Raw genomic sequence first — 23,188 nt, 5'->3', positions numbered from 1 at the left:
TTTATCAAGATTTGGATGATCGTCAAACATGAAGAAAAGGATTTTGTTGTTTCATATGTACTCTTTAAATATTAAAGTGAACAAATGTCTTTAAATGCAAAGAGAAAATATACAAGATTCTCCTTTAGTTTTCCTGATGAAACATAAATAAGATACACTGACCACATTGACGATCAACATGTATTGAATAAATTTTTAAATGGTCAGATGAGAAATAGTGATAAATTATATATAATTATATATTTGCACCTCTTTGCTTTACTTGTCTTTGTACCAAAAGGTTGGGGGATGGGGAGCAATACATTACATTGCATTCATTTTTAATATTAGTTTCCCTCACTTCCCCCCATTCCTCTTTGCATGAATAGTGTATGTTATAGGTAATTAAGCTGAAATCCCACAGGCTGCTTTCCTAATGTGATCATTTAAACACAGGCCAGATGCTAACACAAACACTACTTGTACAAGAACTTCTCCACTCTTGAGAGTCCTCCTAGAATGTTCCATGGACAGTTTTAGAATTTTTATTTTTGAAAACTGGCATACAAGACATTTTCCACAACAGAAAAGAAACCAACAACACCCTATTTGCAGCAGAAGAAAACACCATTGAGATGAGGTCTTAAAAACACATTTGGATGATGGCAGATCACAAGACACTTGGCTCTGGAATCAAGATATCAGGTTTCCATCAAAAATATATAGACGGGATATGAATAAACCCTCCTGAAAACTCACGCTTCTCTACTGGCTTGGGATTCAGAGTGGGGATCAGTAACACTCACAGATGACTCCAGAGAAACAAGAATCCCACCTGCAGACAGATGAGAAGGAGGAATTTTCCTTGAGTGCTTTGCTTGAGACACGTCAGAAACAAAATAGTCTATCACATCTTTCTAACAACATCGGCTGGTACTCTCTTGCCAACAACTCAATTGGTTCAGAATGTTAAACTTAGAGAATTGCATCATCTACCTCAGAAGGCTACAGGCTCACTCCTGCCTAACCAGTGGGAAAATGAAGACATGAAATTCAGTGGTGTCCTAGAGTCAGCAGCCCATCCAATTTTACTGTCTTTGCACCCCTTGCAGAAGACAGCACAATCGGGTAGCTATAAAGGACATGTTTTCAATCTATCCTCAATCAGAAATATTCCATTGTGCCATCTAGATCTACTCTCCACTCTGCTCTGTTCCACTCCATGCAACAAGGGCTGCCCAGTACAGACTGTACCAACTGGGCCTGATTAATGGAGCACACTGGCAGGAGATTGAGGGGGTGAGAAGAGGGAGGCCTAGGTATTTATTTCCCGGTCCCACCCGCTGCCAGATTGCAAGGGTTTGGCTGCTGCACCACCAAAGGCCACAGGTCCTTTCAAATGCCCTCTCCATATGGCCACTCTGTCTGGATTCTTCAAACCAATTGTACTTCAGGCCTGGGAGTGGCAAAGCAGAGCAAGCATCCCTGTATTAAACATCCCCAAAGTTACCAGTTCGAGTGTTCCATCCGTGCTGACCATGTGTGAGTCCACAGTGGTCGATTACTGATGGCTTTCCCCAGTGATGTTGCACTGAAGACTGGCACACGGATCATAGTAACAAGTGCTGTCATTCCATGGTGCTGTTGCCCTTGGGCATGAAAGTAAGGGAAAAACCAGGAAAAAATTCCATGTTTCCCCTTCCTGCCATAGATGTTTATCATAGTAGGTAAAGGCTGGGCCACAGGTAACTTCATTCTAGCATCAGGTCTTTGATTTTAAAATTTAGTTGAGGCTTATTGGTGATTTCCATTTTCATGTTGCATATATTCAAATGTTAATGCCAATATCAAGAAAGGGAATTATTTTCAAGTACAATAATATTTTAAACTTTAAAACCACATTGTCTTATAGAACTTAAAACCAGTAGATGATAGTTTTAAAATTGATTCAGTTTTTGTTCCATAGTCTGTCCCTGTTTTTGTGTTTTTTCTCCAGTCTTCCCATGTATATAACAACAAGATCTTTATTTCTTTAGTAATCAGTAATCTGATTTCTTTAGTAATCTCTTAATTTCCCACTTGAAGCCATTTAATCCTCTTTAAGAGGGCAAGTGTGTCCTAGAAACTAGAGCAAATAATACAGTATACCAATCAAATTCTTTTCCTTTAAGTAAAACTCAACTTTTTTGTGCTTAAATTTGTCTTTTGGCAAAATGAATGACAATGAGTTACTGCCTCTGCACTTTAACAGCCTGAGTTACAAAAAGCTGACGATACCTCCATGCTCCTGTTGATCCCAGGTTTACTACAGAAAGATTTCATTCTTATACCATGAAACACGGTGCCTTCTAACACACAGATGCAGCAGAAGATTGTCTCAAAAATAATTCTTTAATATTAAAATATATTTGATTACAAATGAAATAAAAGGAAATGCATTCATCTGTATATGAGATGTAAATACAGATTTCTTTCTTAATGAAAATGTGTTCTTGAGCTATCAGCATCTTTCAGCCAATTGTTAGATGAGCTTATGGTCTTAACTGTCAAGACTCTGCCTAGATGACTTATTATTATGATTTTTTAACATTGAAATAAAACTTTTTACTGTCTGAAAGGCAGAACAGATATTTGGATCACCGGAAAAAAAAACCAGGACTACAGAGCTTGGTGGGTGTGATTATGTGTCTTTCCTATTCGCTATACAGCTAGAATGCATCATTCATTCAAAAACATTTATGAATAAACAGTTAATAATACAGTATAAAGCATTGTTATTATGGTTTTGACCGTAAGCTGTGAGAACACAGATAATGTAGCAGTTAGTTCTAGAGCTTGGGGTGGAGTAAGGAGGGGAAACTCATGCTTACGTTGGGCATTGAAGGATGGGTAAGTGTTCACCAGACAGGTAGGTGAAGAAGGCATTCTAGGCAGAAAAAACAGCACATGAAGGCCCCAAAGAGTGAGAACTGATGTGACCTGGGGATAGAGATAGAGCTTATTGACTTTATCCTATGGGCAATGGGGAGCCTTTAAATGAATTTGACGGAGAGAAAGGACATAATCACATTTTATTTTTTAAAGATTATGTTGTTTGAAATTTGGATGAATGGGAGAAGGCTTGGAAACCATATATAGAGTCAAAGGTAAAAATTGGGTAAGAGTGTGGGTTTGATTTAGGGCAATGACACTAGAAGGGAGAAAAGTGGATTGATCTGATATTTTAGAGATACAAATCAAAAGAACTTTGGCTTGCTGACTTCCCGGGGAGCTCAAATGGTAAAGAATCTGCCTGCAATGAGGCAGACCTGGGTTCGATCCCTGGGTTGGGAAGATGGGGTGACAAAGAGTCGGACACAACTGAGCAACTAACACCTTTTGCGGACCAGCTCTATGTGGGGTGAGGATGGGTGGGAGTGAGGAAGAGTGAAAAGAGTCAGATGATTTTGAAGTTTCTAACTAGTGAACCAGAGAGAGAATGATTTTGATTGTGGGCACACCCAGTTTGTGGTTGCTGCGTCAATCAGATGGAGATACTCCACTGACAAATGAAAGGCAAGATGGGAGCTCAGAAGTCAAGTGAGGGTTGAAGATGTGGATTTTGGAGATCATTATTTCATCAGCATTGATGCCATGGGGATGGATGAGATCCCAGAGGAAGCACACAGAAGAGGGAAGGAGAGAGGAAAAGACACAGTCTAATAGGCATGTGCTGTTTTCAAGTGTGAGTGTTCATTCCAGTTTTCTGGTGCCACCTCCTCATTTATCATTTAACCAGCCACCCTCCCCAACTCTATGCAGTACTGGTGAAGCAAACCGGGTGTCTGGTCCACACTTGCTTGCCTCCTGCCCCAAGATGAACAGAGTATGCCTCACATCACCCTGGCCACAGAGATTTGATCAGCACCATGGCAGTGATATGTTGGAGCCAGGTCCTTCCAGCTCACAAGTGGCATCATATCAGCAGCTTAAAGTCAGCCTCAGTGGAGATATTTACACCACAGAAATTGGCAAACATTGCAAATCAAGCCCTACCGCTGTCCCTGTGGAAAGTCAGCTTACTGGCACACTGGTGGATGTGGGCAAAACAAGGAACACTGTCCTGCAGACTTGATATACAGGTCTCAGAAGAGGTGTTTGTTTTCATCCTGGATTGCAAACTGTGAAGTGTGCCCATGCTGAATGTTCTTACTGTGTATCAGAGCCCCCTTAGAAGGACTTCAATCCAAGTAGGATGAGAGATGAAGGGACAGAACCCTAAGCACAGAATTTGTTGCTCTTTCATTTTTTCAATTAAAAAAAATTCTTAAAATTTTAAAAGGTGACATCCTTATAGAAAATCCCATTCAATATATATATATTCAGTTAACAAAATAATAAGAAAATACACACCTGAATAACCACTGTCCAGGTCAAGACATAGAATACTATCAGGTCCCCAGAAGGTAGACTGTCCGTTCTCTTCTTGTCCTTTCCTCTTGACCTTTGTAATATTCCATCTTGACTTTAGTAATATTCATTTCCTGGATTTGAAAAACAGATTTACAAACAATGTATACATTCTTAAACACAAAAGTATCTCCCTTCCTTCCTTCTCTCCCTTCCTTCCTTCCTTCCTTTCATTTTTTCATTATCACTATAGGGAAGCCAGAACTTAGGGAAGCATGTTTTTCTTATGATGGGAAAAACTGGAATAGACTTATAAAGTTGATATAAAAGAGACAGTGGAGAAAGACAGAGGATACCAGAGAGAATAATTTAGGGCATAGCTGTAGTGAAGATGAAGAGATGGGGAACACAGTTTTCTGATGGAGACCTTAGGTTTGAATGGAGGGTGAGAGTTGCCTCTTTATAATGGGAAAGAGGATTGGTTTCTACTTAGAAATGCCCAGACTACTTTAATTTATACAAGGTGCAGCTTAAAAATTAGTAAGCTCCCCCCCAGTTTCATCTTAGCCCATATGCTGTCCTCTGAACTTTTCTTTGGGACGTCTGATATCCCTGGGTTTTGCAGTTAGTGACCTGGGATCTCCTCTCCTTCCCTCCTTTGTGGGTGGTGACTCTGTGTCTGGCTCTGGCTCCTGGCACCTGGAACTCCCTCTCTCCCTGACACCGGGGCTGGCAGGGGCTTTGCCCTGACAGCTTCAGTCTATGGCCCAGCACCCCCTTTTTGCTTCTTTCGGAGTGCACAACACCCTGGCCCAGTTGGCATTTTACTTTCTCTTGTCCTAGTTTTGTCTCTAGGGCAACCAACCCTGTGTGGGATGGAGAGGGTACTGCCAGAAGGGGAGTAAGGTAGACAAATGTGAAGGTGGAGGTACAGGAAGCTGAGCTGCCAGGGTCCACTCCTGTGACATCCCTCACTGAGTTGGCCTCCAAAGCCCCTGAGACCATGTCCCTATGGGGATTTCTAGGTGCTCTGCAGACTGTGTGCCCAAGAAGTTTTAAGACCTCAGATTCATTTCCCCGTCATCTTCCTGCTTCTAACAAAGCATGTGTTTAAGCCGCCTTGGCTGCATCAAAAACAAAACATTTCTGCAAATTAAAAGCTTTCTGGATTCCTTGCCTTGTCTCTGAGCTTGCTTTTGAAATACTAATTAGCAGGAGAAACGTATGTTTTGTGATTCCAAAAAAAGGAAAAGGGGAGACCTTGCTAAAGATAGCTAGCTCTGGTGGGAGTTTTTTTTGTTTTTTTGTTTTTTAAGCTGCAACTAAATGTCTATGTATTCCATCAGCATTTAGCAAAAGCTGTCTCCTGTCCTTAAAAATATGGAGAGCACTGAATGAGAAGTCTGTCCCAGGGCAGGTGGCAATGAAAGGCTTTGGTCTTTTGGAACTAGAGACTGAATTATGTAAAGATTCCTCTGTGCAGAAGCAGAGAGCTTAGTCAAGTGACTCCAAGCAGTGCCCTGACTCTGGACTTGAAGGGGTCAGCATGGGCGTGTGCACCATTTTAACTGAGCCAATACCAGAGCTTTCCATCTCATCCTAATAGATGTCAAAGGTCACTCTCTCCCTCCATTTGATGAATAACTGTAGCAACACCACATCTGTCTTATAACTGGCAGTGATTCTCAAGTTAGTGATAATGAGGGTCTTCCTAACAAGAAAGTCAAACGCTCTGGTGCCTGAGTTGAAGGCCACTGCTTCTGTCCACCTATCTCACATACATTTTGAGCCAAGGAGAACCCTGTTAGCTTGAGATACACAGTAATAACATATTAACACAGTAATGCTTTCAAAAATAGCAGTTTCTAAATAATGATTATAAAAACTCACAAACACCTTCTTTTCTTTATTAACCCAAAGAATAATAATATACCGAGCACAGCAGAACTGAACAAAGCAAGAAGGTTAAATCTGCTTCCTCATTTAGAAGAATTCTAGGAAACTGGAGTTGTCCCCACCCATCCCTACTGCACACCATTTGGGAAGAAGCTCTGTAGTACCAGTAGGTAATCGCATGGACAGGTTAGTGCTGTCCAGTGGCCATTTACAAATTAACATGGTAGATGGGGAATAACAATACAGTTTTAAGAAGGAATACAGGTTTCAAGAGTGAGGGACCAGGCCATTAAGGAAGACTGTCAGGCAGTGGTCCCAGAAGGTGATAAGCATAGATCACTCACCTAGAGCCAGACATCCTGGAATGTGAAGTCACGTGGGCCTTGAAAGCATCACTACAAACAAAGCTAGTGGAGGTGATAGAATTCCAGCTGAGCTATTTCAAATCCTGAAAGATGATGCTGTGAAAGTGCTGCACTCAATATGCCAGCAAATTTGGAAAACTCAGCAGTGGCCACAGGACTGGAAAAGGTCCATTTTCATTCCAATCCCAAAGAAAGGCAATGCCAAAGAATGCTCAAACTACCGCACGATTGCACTCATCTCACACGCTAGTAAAGTAATGCTCAAAATTCTCCAAGCCAGGCTTCAGTAGTATGTGAACCGTGAACTTCCAGATGTTCAAGCTGGATTTAGAAAAGGCAGAGGAACCAGAGATCAACTTGCCAACATCCGCTGGATCATGGAAAAAGCAAGAGAGTTCCAGAAAAACATCTATTTCTGCTTTATTGACTATGCCAAAGCCTTTGACTGTGTGGATCACAAGAAACTGTGGAAAATTCTGAAAGAGATGGGAATACCAGACCACCTGACTTGCCTCTTGAGAAACCTATATGCGGGTCATGGAACTGGACCATAGAACTGGACATGGAACAACAGACTGGTTCCAAATAGGAAAAGGAGTACATCAAGGCTGTATATTGTCACTCTGCTTATTTAACTTAGATGCAGAGTACATCATGAGAAACGCTGGGCTGGATGAAGTACAAGCTGGAATCAAGATTGCCGGGAAAAATATCAATAACCTCAGATATGCAGATGACACCACCCTTATGGCAGAAAGTGAAGAGGAACTAAAAAGCCTCTTGATGAAAGTGAAAGAGGAGAGTGAAAAAGTTGGCTTAAAGCTCAACATTCAGAAAATGAAGATCATGGCATCTGGTCCCATCACTTCAAGGGAAACAGATGGGGAAACAGTAAAAATTGCGTCAGACTTTATTTTTTGGGGCTCCAAAATCACTGCAGATGGTGAGTGCAGCCATGAAATTAAAAGACACTTACTCCTTAGAAGGAAACTAGATAGCATATTGAAAAGCAGAGACATTACTTTGCTAACAAAGGTCTGTCTAGTCAAGGCTATGGTTTTTCCAGTGATCATGTATAGATGTGAGAGTTGGACTGTGAAGAAAGCTGAGCACCGAAGAATTGATGTTTTTGAACTGTGGTGTTGGAGAAGACTCTTGAGAGTCCCTTGGACTGCAAGGAGATCCAACCAGTCCATTCTAAAGATCAGTCCTGGGTGTTCTTTGGAAGGAATGATGCTCAAGCTGAAACTCCAGTACTTTGGCCACCTCATGCGAAGAGTTGACTCATTGGAAAAGACTCTGATGCTGGAAGGGATTGGGGGCAGGAAGAGAAGGGGACGCCAGAGGATGAGATGGCTGGATGGCATCACTGACTCGATGGAGGTGAGTTTGAGTGAACTCCAGGAGTTGGTGAAGGACAGGGAGGCCTGGTGTGCTGCAATTCATGGGGTCGCAAAGAATCGGACACGACCGAGTGACTGAACTGAACTGAACTGAATAAAGTAGAAAGCCGAAAGTATGGTTTTGTTCTGTGAGAGGTCCTGAGACTTTTACTCAATGACCTCCAAGCCTGGAATTCATTTCAAATAGGAATTGGAAATTTCCACTCCCTGGCGGGCAAGTAAACACAAGTTCCTGGGACCAGCAATGCCTATACTCCTTAGCACATATTTCCTAGCAAATCAGCAGATTTACCAAAGATGGAGTCCTGGATTCTCTCCACCAACCAAACCTCAGATACAAAGCAGAATAAAAGACCCTCTCCATTTCTTACTTCCTTCATCTCTGAAGAGCATGCACAACAGAATGGCTGAAGAAGAAATGCGATAACAGGGTTTCTGTGTTTTTAGCCCCACAGTATTCTTTATCATGAGTCAGTGCTACAACTGAAGCCTTATTTAAAGACAAGAAATTACAAGTGCATTTTTTTCTTCTCACTAATTAACTCGTTGGCTCTTTGGTTATTTAGCTTTCAAAAAGACAGACATTTATTAAGCATATTCTACATGCTACATGTCTTCCCTGGTAGCTCAGATGGTAAATAATCTGCCTGCAATGCAGGAGACCTGGGTTCTACCCCTAGGTTGGGAAGATACCCTAGAAAAGGGAATGGGAACCTACTCCAGTATTCTTGGGGCTTCCCTGGTGATTCAGACAGTAAAGAATCTGCCAGCAATGTGGGAGACCTGGGTTCGATCCCAGGGTCGAGAAGATTCCTTGGAATACCATGCTCAGTGTTAAAGAATCAAAAGAGAAAACAGACAAAAACATGATATCAACCCTTGAAATATTCTTCGTACCTGGCAGAAAATGATAGATTAAAAAAAAAGAGAGAGAGAGAAATAAGATCTTTCAGCTATTAATGGAAATATTTACTGGAAGCAGTGAAGAAACCAAGGCGAAAATAGTGTATCAATTGTATGTATATGTGTGTGCATGGAGGGGTGGCCAGCAGTGGTGGGGGATGGGTGTTGCAGGTTGATTAGACATGTCAAGATGAGTTGGCATAAACCAGGATGCCAGGGTAGAAGAGGGCATTTCAAGGAGGGGTCCATGAAGGTGCAAAGCAACCAGGAAATGAGAGAGAGGAGTATAAGCCTTTCCATAAAGTGGGGCCCTGGAGAGTTGGTGAAGGAATTAGTGACAGGGATGAAAAAGTGGCCGGGGCCAGATTGCAGAAAGCCAGACTGCCTTCTGTGTTGCACTAAGGAGCTCGGATTCTATAGTCAGGCAAAGATTAAAGCATATGCAGACTGCAAAGAGTTCTGGAACAGTCACCTCTTCACCTGTGTAGGGGACAGACTGGAGGGCAGGGGGTCAAGACAGACAGACTACCACAAGGGCACATCCAGTTGAGATTCCACTAAGAGGACGGGGCAGGGAGAAGAGGAGCTGCACAGAAGGAGAGTGTGAGAGGAGGAGGAAGTGGGTCACTCCCAGGTCTGGATTTGGGTGAGGGGTGGTGAATGTGGAGAGAGGGAGGCAATGGGGACAGAGAGGAAGAGGACCAGTTCACTCCACTTTCTGAACTGGTATTGTCTGGGGGATGCCAGGGTGAGCAGTCCAGCAAGCAAGAGGATACTTGGGTCTAGAGCAGGGGTTCTTATACAAAAGACTTTAGGCCTGTGAACTTGAGCAGAAAAAAATTACAACTCATTGTCACTAACCTCTAACTCAAATTTTGTATTTCCTTTATGTGCCTAGGCAACAAACCGCAGTGGCATCAGCAGTACCTCCGCCTCTGTCACAGATAGAAATCACAGTTTCATGCCATTTTGCAGTTACTGCAGACATGTTAAAATATTGTTTACATTTATTTCTTCAAAATGATAGTAGTTACTCAATATGCTGGAAAAGACGATTATTTAATATTAACAAAAAAGCGTAAGTGGCACTAGTGATAAAGAATCTGCCTGCCAGTGCAGGAGATGTAAGAGATGCGGGTTTGACCCCTGGGTTGGGAAGACCCCCTAGCAAAGGGCATGGCAACCCACTCCAGTATTCTTGCCTGGAGAATTCCATGGACAGAAGAGCCTGGTGAGCTACCGTCCATAGGATTGCATAGAGTAGGACTCGACTTGAGCGACTTAGCACGCATACACATTATGTAACATTTATTTTTCATAACTTTTTAACATTTTTATTGGAGTATAGTTGATTTACAATGTTAGTTTCAGGTGTACAGTGATGTTAATCGGTTATACATATACATCTCTCTACTCTTCTTTTAGATTCTTTTCCCATATAGCCCATTACAGAGTATTGAATAGAGTTCCCTGTGCTGTACAATAGGTCCTTTTTAGTTATATTATATATGTATTAGTGTGTATATGTGAATCCCAATCTCCCAGTTCATCCCTCTCCATCCCATTATCCCTTGGTAACCATAAATTTGTTTTCTACATCTCTGTCTCTACTTCTGTTTTGGAAATAAATTCACTTGTACCCTTTTTTTAGATTCCACATATAAGCAACATCATATGATTTTTGTTTTTTTCCATCTGACCTACTTCACTCAGATCCATCCATGTTGCTGCAAATGGCATTATTTTGTTCTTTTTTATGGCTGAGTATTTTTCATAATTTTAATAACTGTCTTTCAACATGACTTATTTCATTTGTAATCTCATGTATTTTATGTGAAGCATTTTAAAAACATGGAGGAAGGAGTTTATGGGCTTTGGCAGACTGCCAAATACATCCATGGACCAAAGAAAGGTCAAGAATCTCTCTAGTCTAGAGTTTGAAGCCTTTGGGACTGGTCAATAATTCCCGGATTTCTGCTGAGCAATGCTACACTGAGAAGGATATGACCTATTCCTGGGGCTCCTTAAATAGACTGGGACTGAAAGGAAATAGTTCACTGCAAAAAGAAACAAGGTTCGTGCTTACCCTGGCCTTCTCCCTGACGTGACTGGCCTTCATAGATCCAGCTCTCATTCAAAATGTGCTCTGGGCTGGTTTCATTTCTTGGTCTTGAGGAAATTGTGCAGATGAGAACCATGAGTCAAGGTGATGATGTAGACACTCTTAAAATGAACATCACTCCGCAGAGTTTGAATAGTCTCAAAATCAGTTCAGCCTAGAGGAATGTCAAGCAAAGTGTAGAACTATACCTAGGAAGGTCTTCTCCTTTCCTGAATCCCGATCCTAATGTTCAATAGGCCATAAAGAACACCGTGCGCAGTTGGGTGAATATCTGCTCAGCTAGCCACAGGTCATACGTGACCACAGGCCCTGTTATTTCACTGGAGACATCGAGCCTCGCTCTGGTCATGAGCAAGGTCCTTTCCCAGTCTCCTAAAGTTCAAAAGGACAAGAGGATGAAATGGACACTTGATCTTCATGCCATCCTCCTTCAGTCTCTAGTTCTGCATCTGGTAGCTGCTCTTGGGAGGCAAAACAACTAAAACTGCCATGCAACTTCCAATCTTTTAAGAACGTAGAAGTCTACTTTGGAAGGTCAAAACTCTGCAGATTCCCTTCTCGAAATCTGTCCCACCAGAATCTCACTCATGCACACAGATTGCTGAATGCACATGGTTCATGATTCTGAAAATTAGAAAGAAACTAAAAGTGTATCAAGAGGCAACGGGTTAATTAATGAGGTTCATCCACACTTATGGAGTACTTCAAAGTGGTTGAAAAAAATACACCCATATGAACAGATATTCACTCTACATTTCACACAGTGAAAAAAACCTGCCGAATAATATACATAGTAGGGCCATTTTTAAAAAAGTTTCTGTAAAATGCTCACATATGTTCGTAAATGTCCAGCTAAGACTGACCTAAAAAGATGATCATGAACTAAACAGTACTTATTTTGGAGACAGTAGAATTTGGTAGAGGAGGAGGAGGAAGATGAGCGTTTCAAAGAGAAATTTCACTCTTTCCTAAAATATCTCCTTATTGTTTGAAGTACAAAATTGCCTTTGAGATTTAAAATATAATTGAAAGATCACATCAGCTCTCATCATATGTAATGGGAATCATCTGGTAATTGGGTTTTGAATTTTAATTTGTTAAGGAAACCAAGCTGTATCAGAAAAAATTCTGTCTCAGAATTAGGCTTAACTGTGAATAACAGATACCCAAAATAACAGTGTTTCAGACAAGCAAGGGCAGTACTTTGGAGGTAGACACTCCAGGGCTAATTTGGCAGCCGTGTTCCCATGCAGCTCCTCCCTGTGGAGAGAATGGCTTCACCCTGGTGGTCTAAGACAGAGCCTAGAGCAGCAATCGTCTCACCCCTGTCCTCAGAAGCTAGAGGAGAAAGGGACGAAGGCAGACTTGGATCCACTCTTTGCATGTTTTTCCTAAACCACTGGCCTCTGTGTTCCATGAGAGAGTCATACACAGTGAGTCTGCAATATGAGAGTGTGTGTTCTCTATGTGTGAGAGTGTGATTGTTGTTGTTCAATCACCAAATCGTGTCCAACTCTTCATGACCCCACGGACCGCAGCATGCCAGGCTTCCCTGTCCTTCACCATCTCCTGAAATGTGTCCATTGAATTGGTGATGCCATCCAACCATCTCATCCTCTGTCACCCTCTTCTCCTTCTTCCTTCCGTCTTTCCCAGAATCAGGGTCTTTTTCAGTGAATTGGCTCTTTGCATCAGATGGCCAAAGTATTTGAGCTTCAGCTTTAGCATCAGTCCTTCCAGTGAATATTCAGGGTCGATTTCCTTTATGATTGACTGGTTTGATCTCCTTGATGTCCAAGGGATTCTCAAGAGTCTTCTCCAACACCACAATTCAAAACCATCAATTCCTTGGGTTCTCTGCCTTCTTTATGGTCCAGCTCTCACATCCATGAGAGCATGATACATATGAAATCTTGAGACACCCCTCCCTGCCTACTCTAGACAAGGCATGAGTGCCTGAAGCCCTCCTCTCAGGGATTGCTTTTCTTCTTCTTTGTTCACTCCACCTCCTTGTTCTCCTTCTGCATTTATTTCCTGCCCTCGTTCTCACACTGCTATTGGCCCAGCAGGCCCAGCTCAGAGCTGAAGGGTTTGCTGCTGCTGAGGTGGCACTGGGGGCTGCTTGATCCCACAGGAAGATGGCAGGATTCACAAATGAAAGCTCTTTTTCCAAGCAGAATTTTAGAATTAACTCTCAGAGTATGAGAAAGATACAAGAGAGAAAAGATGCAGTTTGTTCAGCCAAGTAGGGGTTCTGCTACTGTCCACAGAAACAGCTAACCAGGTGTGTGTGTGCGTGCGCACACACACATGTGTGTTGTTTATGTGAGATTTTAGCTGCTTGGTCTCTCAACATCTGGGCTTCCCAGGTGGCACGAGTGGTCAAGACCCTGCCTGCCAAAGCAGGGGACATAAGAGATCTGGGTTCACTCCCTGGGTGGGGAAGATCCCCTAGAGGAGGGCATGGCAACCCATTCCAGTATTCTTGCCTGGAGAATCCCTTGGACAAAGGAGCCTGGTGGGCTACAGTCTATAGTGTCACAAAGAGTCAGACAGGACTGAGCGACTTAGCATGCATACACGTTCTCAACATCTATTATTCAAACTCCTGTAATGTTTTGCCAACACCTTTCTTATGACATTTTACTTTCTCTTTTCTCCCTGATTTTATCAAGATAGAATTGTGATATAACATTGTATTAGTTTAAGGTGCACAACATAATGATTTGATTTGAACAATGCAGGGGTTGGGGTACCACCCCCCAGACAACTGAAAACCCACGTGCAACCTTACTTTTGGTTCTCTCCATAGTTGGCATCCACCCATCTATGGATAGTACATATTTAGTGAAAAAAAAATCCACGTATAAGTGGACTCATGCAGTTCAAACCCACGTTAAGGGTCAACGGCCTTACAAAATGATCACCCCAGTAAGTTGAATTAACATCCATCACCTCACACAGTTTCAATTTTTTATCTTGTGGTGGGGAATTTTAAGATGTAATCTCTGAGCAGCTCTCAAATACACAAAAGAGTATCGTCACCATGCTGGACCATTACATCCCCAGGAGTAGAAGTTTGTGTCTTTTGGCCACTCATCTCCTTCATCCTCCGCCTTCTACTCCTACCTCTGGCAACTGTCAATTTATTCTTTGTTCCAGAGTTTGTTTTCTTCAGATTCCACATTTAAGTGAGATCATACAGTACTTGTCTTTCTCTTTACTTCACTTAGCATAATATCCTCAAGATCCATTCATGTCGCTACATCGCTACAAATGGCAGAATTTCCTTCTTAATGGTTGGATAATATTCCATTGTATATCTATCACATTTTCTCTATCCGTTTACCTGTTGATGAACACTTAGCTTGTTTCCACGTGTTGGCTGCTATAAATAAGGATACTGTGAACGTGGGGGATGTAGATAATTCTCTAACACAGTGACTTCATTTCCTTCAGCTACATATCCCAAAGTGGAATTGCTGCAATCTGCTTTCTCTTTTGTTGTAGTTATTTGTGTATCTACTTCATCTTTCCTACTGGATCATAAACTTCTTGGGGGCAGAGATTGTTTTGATGTGCCTGTGTATCTTTGGTATCTGGTCTGGCATGAGGCTGAGGCTTGATGTCCATTGACAGAACAAGTGCACCAAACATTATTGAAATGTGAAATAATGCATGACTTGTTAATCCTCCCAAAAAAGGCAGGTTACAGCTGCACAAAAATATTATGAGGCCCTTTTGAATACAAAATGGGAGGGCCTTTAAATGGGAGGAATATGTGAAAAAAATAATATTACACCATGGCCTGTGCTTCCACCTCTCTCCAGCCTCTCTTCCACCTAGTCCCTTATGTACTAGAGGTGACACTTTTCTCTCCCTGACACTGACAGTCCATCCCAGGGCAACACTGAACACATGCTCTCGTGAGTGGTTGGATGGGTGCTCACTGTGACTTCCAACCACATTGTTGATTCTCTCTGACTGTGGACGTTGCCTTGTACTTCTGTATCTCTAACATAGTGCTGGATATCTAGTAAATGCTCAATGAATCCCCTTAAGATGATTAAGTCACCCCTAGATAGATTAAATAGAAATATGTTTCAGTTCAGTTCAGTTCAGTTGCTCAGTCGTGTCCGACTCTTTGCGACCCCATGAACCGCAGCACACCAGGCTTCCCTGTCCATCACCAACTCCCGGAATTCACTCAGACTCATGTCCATCGAGTCAGTAATGCCATCCAGCCATCTCATCCTCTGGCGTCCCCTTCTCCGCCTGCCCCCAATCCCTCCCAGCATCAGGGTCTTTTCCAATGAGTCAACTCTTCACATGAGGTGGCCAAAATATTGGAGTTTCAGCTTTAGCATCAGTCCCTCCAATAAACACCCAGGACTGATCTCTTTTAGAATGGACTGGTTGGATCTCCTTGCAGTCCAAGGGACTCTCAAGAGTCTTCTCCAACACCACACTTCAAAAGCATCAATTCTTCGGCGCTCAGCTTTCTTCACAGTCCAACTCTCACATCCATACATGACTACTGGAAAAACCATAGCCTTGACTAGATGGACCTTTGTTGGCAAAGTAATGTCTCTGCTTTTCAATATGCTATCTAGGTTGGTCATAACTTTCCTTCCAAGGAGTAAGCGTCTTTTAATTTCATGGCTGCACTCACCATCTGCAGTGATTTTGGAGCCCAGAAAAATACAGTCTGACACTGTTTCCACTGTTTCCCCATCTATTTCCCATGAAGTGATGAGACCAGATGCCATGATCTTCGTTTTCTGAATGTTGAGCTTTAAGCCAACTTTTTCACTCTCCTCTTTCACTTTCCTCAAGAAGCTTTTTAGTTCCTCTTCATTTTCTACCATAAGGGTGGTGTCATCTGCATATCTGAGGTTATTGATATTTCTCCCGACAATCTTGATTCCAGCTTGTGCTTCTTCCAGCCCAGCGTTTCTCATGATGTACTCTGCATATAAGTTAAATAAGCAGGGTGACAATATACAGCCTTGACGTACTCCTTTTCCTATTTGGAACCAGTCTGTTGTTCCATGTCCAGTTCTAACTGTTGCTTCCTGACCTGCATACAGGTTTCTCAAGAGGCAGGTCAGGTGGTCTGGTATTCCCATCTCTTTCAGAATTTTCCACAGTTTCTTGTGATCCACACAGTCAAAGGCTTTGGCATAGTCAATAAAGCAGAAATAGATGTTTTTCTGGAACTCTCTTGCTTTTTCCATGATCCAGCGGATGTTGGCAATTTGATCTCTGGTTCCTCTGCCTTTTCTAAAACCAGCTTGAATATCTGGAAGTTCACGGTTCACGTACTGCTGAAGCCTGGCTTGGAGAATTTTGAACATTACTTTACTAGCGTGTGAAGTATGTTTAGAAGAAGATAAATAGGAACACATAAATGAACTTGGTCTTTAAAGTTGTCTTCCTTTCCCTGTTTTATTTTTCTATAACACTTACCATCTTCTAACATACTGTCAGTTTAACTTATTGCATTTTGATGCTCTCCCTCTTCCCTCTGGCATCTAATGTCTCATACACTGTTGGTGGAAATAGAAGTTGTGATATCTATTTGGAAAACTATTTGGCAGTGTGTACCAAGGTTATTTTTTTATACCGTTCATGAGGTTCTCACGGCAAGTATACTGGGGTGGTTTGCCATTCCCTCCTTCAGTGGATCACAATTTGTCAGAACTCTCTGCTATGACCTGTCCGTCTTGGGTGGCCCTGCACAGCATGGCTCATAGCTTCATTGAGTTACACAAGCCCCTCCACCATGACAAGGCAGTGATTCATATGAATAAAGTTAGTGGATACAATGAAATTCCAGCAGAACTATTCACATCCTTAAAGGAGGAAGCCATCAAGGCTTTGCATTCATTATGTCAGCAAATCTGGAAGACCCAGAAGTGGCCACAGGACTGGAAAAGGTCAATTCTCATCCCAATTCCCAAGAAGGGTAACACTAAAAAATGTGCTAACACCTCAGACAATTGCACTCATCTCGCATACCAGTAAGGTCATGCTCAAAATCTTCCATGCTAGGCTTTAGCATTATGCAAGAATTTCCAGATGTCCAAGGTGGGTTTATAAAAGGAAGAGGAACTAGAGTTCAAATTGCCAACAGTTGCTGGATTATAGAAAAGAAAAGGAATTTCAGAAAAACATCTATCTCTGTTTCATTGACTGCGCTAAAGCCTTTGACTGTGTAGATCATGACAAACTGTGGAAAGCTCTTGGAAAAACTAGAATACCAGACCGTCTTACCTGTCTTCTGAGAAACCTGTATGTGGGTCAAGAAGCAACAGTTAGACCTCTGTATGAAACCTTGACTAGTTCAAGATCAAGAAAGGAGTATGACAGGGCTGTCTGCTGTCACCCTGTTTGTTTAACCTATACGCTGAACACATCATGAGAAATGCTGGGCTGGATGAGTTACAAGCTGGAATCAAGATAGGCGGAAGAAACATCAACAACCTCAGATATGTGGATGATATCATTCTAATGGCAGAAAGTGAAGAGGATCAAAAGAGCCTCTTGATGAGGGTAAAGGAGGAGAGTGAAAAAGCTGGCTTAAGGCTAAATGTTAAAAAAATCTAATATCATGGTATCTGGCCCTATTACTGCATGGCAAATAGAAGGGGAAAAGGTGGAAGTAGTGACAGATTTCTCTTCTTGGGCTCCAAAATCACTGGGAACAGTGACTGTAGCCATGAAATCAGAAGACAGTTCTTGCTTGGCAGGAAGGCGATGACCAACCTAGACAGTGTGTTGAAAAGCAAAGACATTGCTCTGCCAACAAAGGTCCATATAGTCAAGTCCACTGTCCTCCCAGTGGTCATATACTGTTGTGAGAACTGGATGGTAAAGAAGGCAAAATGCCAAGGAATTGATGCCTTCAAACTATAGTGCTGGAGAAGACTCCTGAAAGTCTCTTGGACAGCACAGAGATCAAACCAGTCAATCTTAAGGTAGATCAGCCCGGAATACTCATTGGAAGGACTGATGCTGAAGCTGAAGTTCTAGTATTTTGGACACCTGACGCAAACAGATGACTCACTGGAAAGTCCTTGATGCTGGGAAAGATCAGGGGCAGAGGAGAAGAGAACATCAGAGGATGAGATGGCTGGATGTTATCACCAATGCAATGAACATGAACTTGGGCAAACTCTGGGAGATGGTGAGGGACAGGGAGGCCTAGTGTGCTGCTGTCTATGGGGTCACAAAGAGTCAGACACGACTGGGCAACCGAACAACAACCAAGGTTATCGACTTCCTTGGTGGGTCAGACAGTAAAGAATCTGCCTACAATGCAAGAAACCTGGATTTGTTCCTGAGTTGGGAAGATCCCCTGGAGAAGGGAATGGCTACCCCCTCCAGTATTCTTGTCTGGAGAACCCCATGGACAGAGGAGCCTAGTGGGCTACAGTCCATGGGGTTGCAAAGAGCTGGACACAACTGAGGGACTAACACACACCAAGATTATTAACTCTCTCACAGTACTAACAATTCCTACACACACAAGACAGAAATTCTTGAAGGAAGGTCTGGGTTGGATGGCCACAGGCCTTGTTTATTTTTGTGTCTTCAGCTTCAGGATCTAGAAGCTGCAGTTTGGAAAGTACACAAGTTAGAAGGGATTCTTGATACATCATTTCTCCCCATCCTGCACATTTAAATCTTCCTCAATTCCTATCAATTACAGATACCCCACAAACGTATTCTGCATCCCTATTTCTCTCCACACCGACTTCAATCACCCAATCTTAGCCTGCATTTCTCACCTACATTACTGCAATATTTCCCAAGTGCTCTCTCTTTCCACCCTTGCCTTCCCATCCCACCTCACATCCACTCAGCGACCCATGTGATGACTTCTTTTGAACCCGAAGTAAAAACCAATTTTGTTACCACAGACCCCAAGTGCTATAAGCCTGCCTGAGAATTTCTGATTTCATCTCACTCTCCATCACTCTTGCTCCTTAGTCTCCAAACATTCAAGTGGTTGTTTTTTAATATCAGCTTAATCAAGTTGTAGTTCACCTATCATATAATTCACCCATTTAAAATGTACAATTGAATGTCTCTCAATATATACCATCACCACAATCAATATCAGAACATTTTATCACCTCTCCCCCAAATCCTGTGCCCATTGGAAGTCCCTCCCCATTTCCCCCCAACTTCTCAGACCAAGGAAACACTAACCTGTTTTCTGTCTTTATAGGTGTGTCTGGTCTTATTTTTTAGCTCTTGAATCCACCAAGCTCTTTTCTGCATTAGGTGCATGCACATGCTATTTCCTCTGCCTGGACGTCTCCATGGTCTGCTCTCCAGGGCTCCCTGCACCCTTCACTCCAAACCTTGTGTGGCTGTTTCCTCTTCCTTCATGCTGAAATTAAAATGTAATCTACTCAGGGCTTTCCTGGATACCTTATCTAAGACTAGCTCCTTGTTTATTATCTTCTTATACCTCCACAGTTGGTAATCATTGGCTTACTGCCTTTTTATTGCTTTATTCTTTCCAGTTGATTTTAAACATAATGAGGGGAGTGAATAACTCTCTAGTTCTCTGTTGTAGCTCTAGTTTCTACTGCAGGGCTGGCACTGAGAATACCCTCAATAAACATTTGGTAAATGAATGAATAAATGAATGAATGAATATATAGCTCAGTTATCTGGCACTGCCTGGAAATAAGACATCTTGCCTATTTGAAAGCAGCAGATATTACAATGCATCATCATTTAACCAGCTAGGTTTTCTGCTGCTACAAGACAGGAGTTTTAGAACAAGCATCTTCAAATCATTTTGAACAGCTGGCCGAAAAAGTACGTATGCCCCCAAAATAAGGTTTAGTTGGCCCAACAAAGATTAAACAGAATGAACAGTTGCAATATGGTCACAGAATGCTTCTGTATGAGTGGCAGGGGTTGACATTTGGGAGGTTTCCCTTTTCCTCTTCCTCTTAAGATGGCAGTATTGATTGCTGCTCTTTTCCCATAAACACTAACAGCAGGACAATCACTTGTTAATGATTATCTGATCATCAGACCAGACAGTAACCCTGCCCACCAAGTCTTTATACAGCTATAAAGGATCCATTTAGTGCTTCATTAGTGCAAAAAGGTGGACAGTAATCCTCCTCCATCACCATCAACACTGGCCAAGATTCAGTAGTCAGCTCTGGGCAAAACCAGATTGCAAACCAATTGAAGAAAAGGATCTACTCTATTCCCAACTGTATGGACAGTTAACCTACCCACAACCAAACACATGTCCAGATCAGGTCAGATCAGTTGCTCAGTCGTGTCCGACTCTTTGCAACCCCAAGAATCACAGCACGCCAGGCCTCCCTGTCCATCACCAACTCCCGGAGTTCACTCAGACTCACGTCCATTGAGTCAGTGATGCCATCCAGCCATCTCATCCTCTGGCGTCCCCTTCTCCTCTTGCCCCCAAATCCCTCCCAGCATCAGAGTCTTTTCCAATGAGTCAACTCTTCGCATGAGGTGGCCAAAGTGCTGGAGTTTCAGCTTTAGCATCATTCCTTCCAAAGAAATCCCAGGGCTGATCTCCTTCAGAATGGACTGGTTGGATCTCCTTGCAGTCCAAGGGACTCTCAAGAGTCTTCTCCAACACCACAGTTCAAAAGCATCAATTCTTCGGCGCTCAGCCTTCTTCACAGTCCAACTCTCACATCCATACATGACCACTGGAAAAACCATAGCCTTGACTAGACGGACCTTTGTTGGCAAAGTAATGTCTCTGCTTTTCAATATGCTATCTAGGTTGGTCATAACTTTCCTTCCAAGGAGTAAGCGTCTTTTAATTTCATGGCTGCACTCACCATCTGCAGTGATTTTGGAACCCAGAAAAATACAGTCTGACACTGTTTCCACTGTTTCCCCATCTATTTCCCATGAAGTGATGGGACCGGATGCCATGATCTTTGTTTTCTGAATGTTGAGCTTTAAGCCAACTTTTTCACTCTCCACTTCCACTTTCATCAAGAGGCTTTTGAGTTCCCCTTCACTTTCTGCCATAAGGGTGGTGTCATTTGCATATCTGAGGCTATTGATATTTCTCCCGGCAAGGCAATCTTGATTCCAGCTTGTGTTTCTTCCAGTCCAGCGTTTCTCATGATGTACTCTGCATATAAGTTAAATAAACAGGGTGACAATATACAAGAAGCTCACAAATAACAGCTGCTTATAAACATGTATTGAATGACTGACAACTGATCAGGTTGTACCTCCCATCTTTCTTTACTAATTTCATCCTGCCCTCCCCCATCCATTTGGTTACCCCCAGTTGTCAGTCCTGAACTTTCAGGCTGCTCAGATGTCTCGTCACAGAGAAAGTTGATCTGATTGCTTAATCCCCACTATTCTGTTTATGGACCTAAGAGTGGGGTGCTGGAACAGTTTACAATGGTTTATAAGAGCCAACTGTGTGCATCTCTTTTTAATTCTGCATTCAGTGACAGCAGGTTGGTAGCTTGAAAGCAGCCATGGTGGGAATACTTATACCAGAAGAACTGGCAAATGCTGCAGTTCAAATCAGGGCCTTCTTCTTTTCTTAAGAGCCATTTGTTAAACCTTTACCAGTATAACCACCGATGACATAATGTGTTCACATTACTCCCCACCTGTCCTGCCCACCCTCTTTTCTAAGAGAATTCTAGACCAGGCTTAATTCAAGGAATGACTACCAAGAAAGACTTAAGAGCTATACATTTATAAAGTAAACACTTCTTCCCACTCTCTTGTTTAGGCTCTTTCACAGATTTCACTGTTACATGCTTTCAGGCTTTACTTCTGCTCTTAACTGTGCACTTCATAGCTTGCCAAAAAAGGCTAAATCAAATTAGAGTATTTTAGGGATTTTAGCTAACTTTTTTATATCAGTTTAAAGAGAATGAAAAGACTGCCTCATGCAGAGGCACTGCCCAGTCCTCATACTGTACCAGATTTGGTGCTTAAAATTGACATTACTTCACATATATATGAACAGATAAGCATATGCCTATATATATATATAATTCAACCTTCTGTACTTCTGAGACTGAAACCCCATAGAATTCCATAGGAAGTTTCCTGTTTCCAGGCCTAGTGATTCTGTAGCACAGATTCAGGATTTAGGTCAATCAGAGAAATGAGAGATTATCTGATACAGGTTCTCAACCTGACTATACACTAGCATCACCTGGGAAACTTGAAAAAGCAATGACTCGTTAGGCCCCACCCCAAACAAATTCAGTCAAAATCTCCTGGGTTGGAATAAGGCATTTCTAGTTTTAGAAGCTTCCCAGGTGACTCTAAGGTGTCACTCTAAGGTGTCACAACTCCTCACTTTCCAGAAGAGAAACCCAAGCTCCGGGGCACCTGAGTGAAGGCAGAACTTGTTGAAGACTCAGGTCCTTCGATGTTCACACCAAAGAGCCTTCACAGTCATGCTCCAGACCTCAGGACTTCCTCACTCCTGTTTCATAAGCCCTCAAACATGCTGGTCCTACTAAGTCGCTGCAGTCATGTCCGACTGACTCTGTGCAACCCCACAGATGGCAGCCAACCAGCCTCCCCCATCCCTGGGATTCTCCAGGCAAGAACACTGGAGTGGGTTGCCATTTCCTTCTCCAATGCATGAAACGGAAAAGGGAAAGTGAAGTCACTCAGTTGTGTCTGACTCTTCACGACCCCATGGACCGCAGCCTACCAGACTCCTCCATCCATGGGATTTTCCAGGCAAGACTATTGGAGTGGGTCGCCAGTGCCTTCTCTGCCTCAAACATGAGCCACAGAAATAATGAAGGTTTTTCTGTGGCTGGAATCTCATAAGAGACAGGATTCTTATAAGGCATGATTTTATCCATAAGTCTAATTGATCCTTGATCTTTAGCAAATTATTTCTTTACATTGCCCTAGCATTCAGTATTTTCTAAAAAATAGAGGGAGAATCCTTATGATAAGATATAGAAATGCAAATTCTATAAAGACAGGAACCACTGTGTCTAATCTTTATCAAGCATGGGGCCTGATTGAGGGTCACATGACCATTAATCAGTCTATAAGTGTTCAATGCTTTGTCTAGATGATTGGTCATAGGATAATGCAGTGGACAG

At 42.4% G+C, this 23,188-nt stretch overlaps 1 long non-coding RNA gene across 1 annotated transcript; it reads right to left on the bottom strand.

The window, feature by feature from the left end:
* Positions 1-319: 319 nt before the first annotated feature.
* Positions 320-21,344, bottom strand: LOC101903945 (uncharacterized). Its single transcript, XR_236183.5, has 4 exons — positions 20,327-21,344; positions 19,275-19,458; positions 4,372-4,502; positions 320-814 (listed from the first exon to the last, which is right to left on the bottom strand). It is a non-coding gene; the product is annotated as an uncharacterized lncRNA (long non-coding RNA).
* Positions 21,345-23,188: the final 1,844 nt, after the last annotated feature.

Source organism: Bos taurus, chromosome 10, assembly GCF_002263795.3.
Source record: "Bos taurus isolate L1 Dominette 01449 registration number 42190680 breed Hereford chromosome 10, ARS-UCD2.0, whole genome shotgun sequence".
Taxonomy (NCBI): domain Eukaryota; kingdom Metazoa; phylum Chordata; class Mammalia; order Artiodactyla; family Bovidae; genus Bos; species Bos taurus.
Note: the sequence above shows the minus strand (reverse complement) of the source record. Positions and strands in the feature narration are given on the sequence as shown.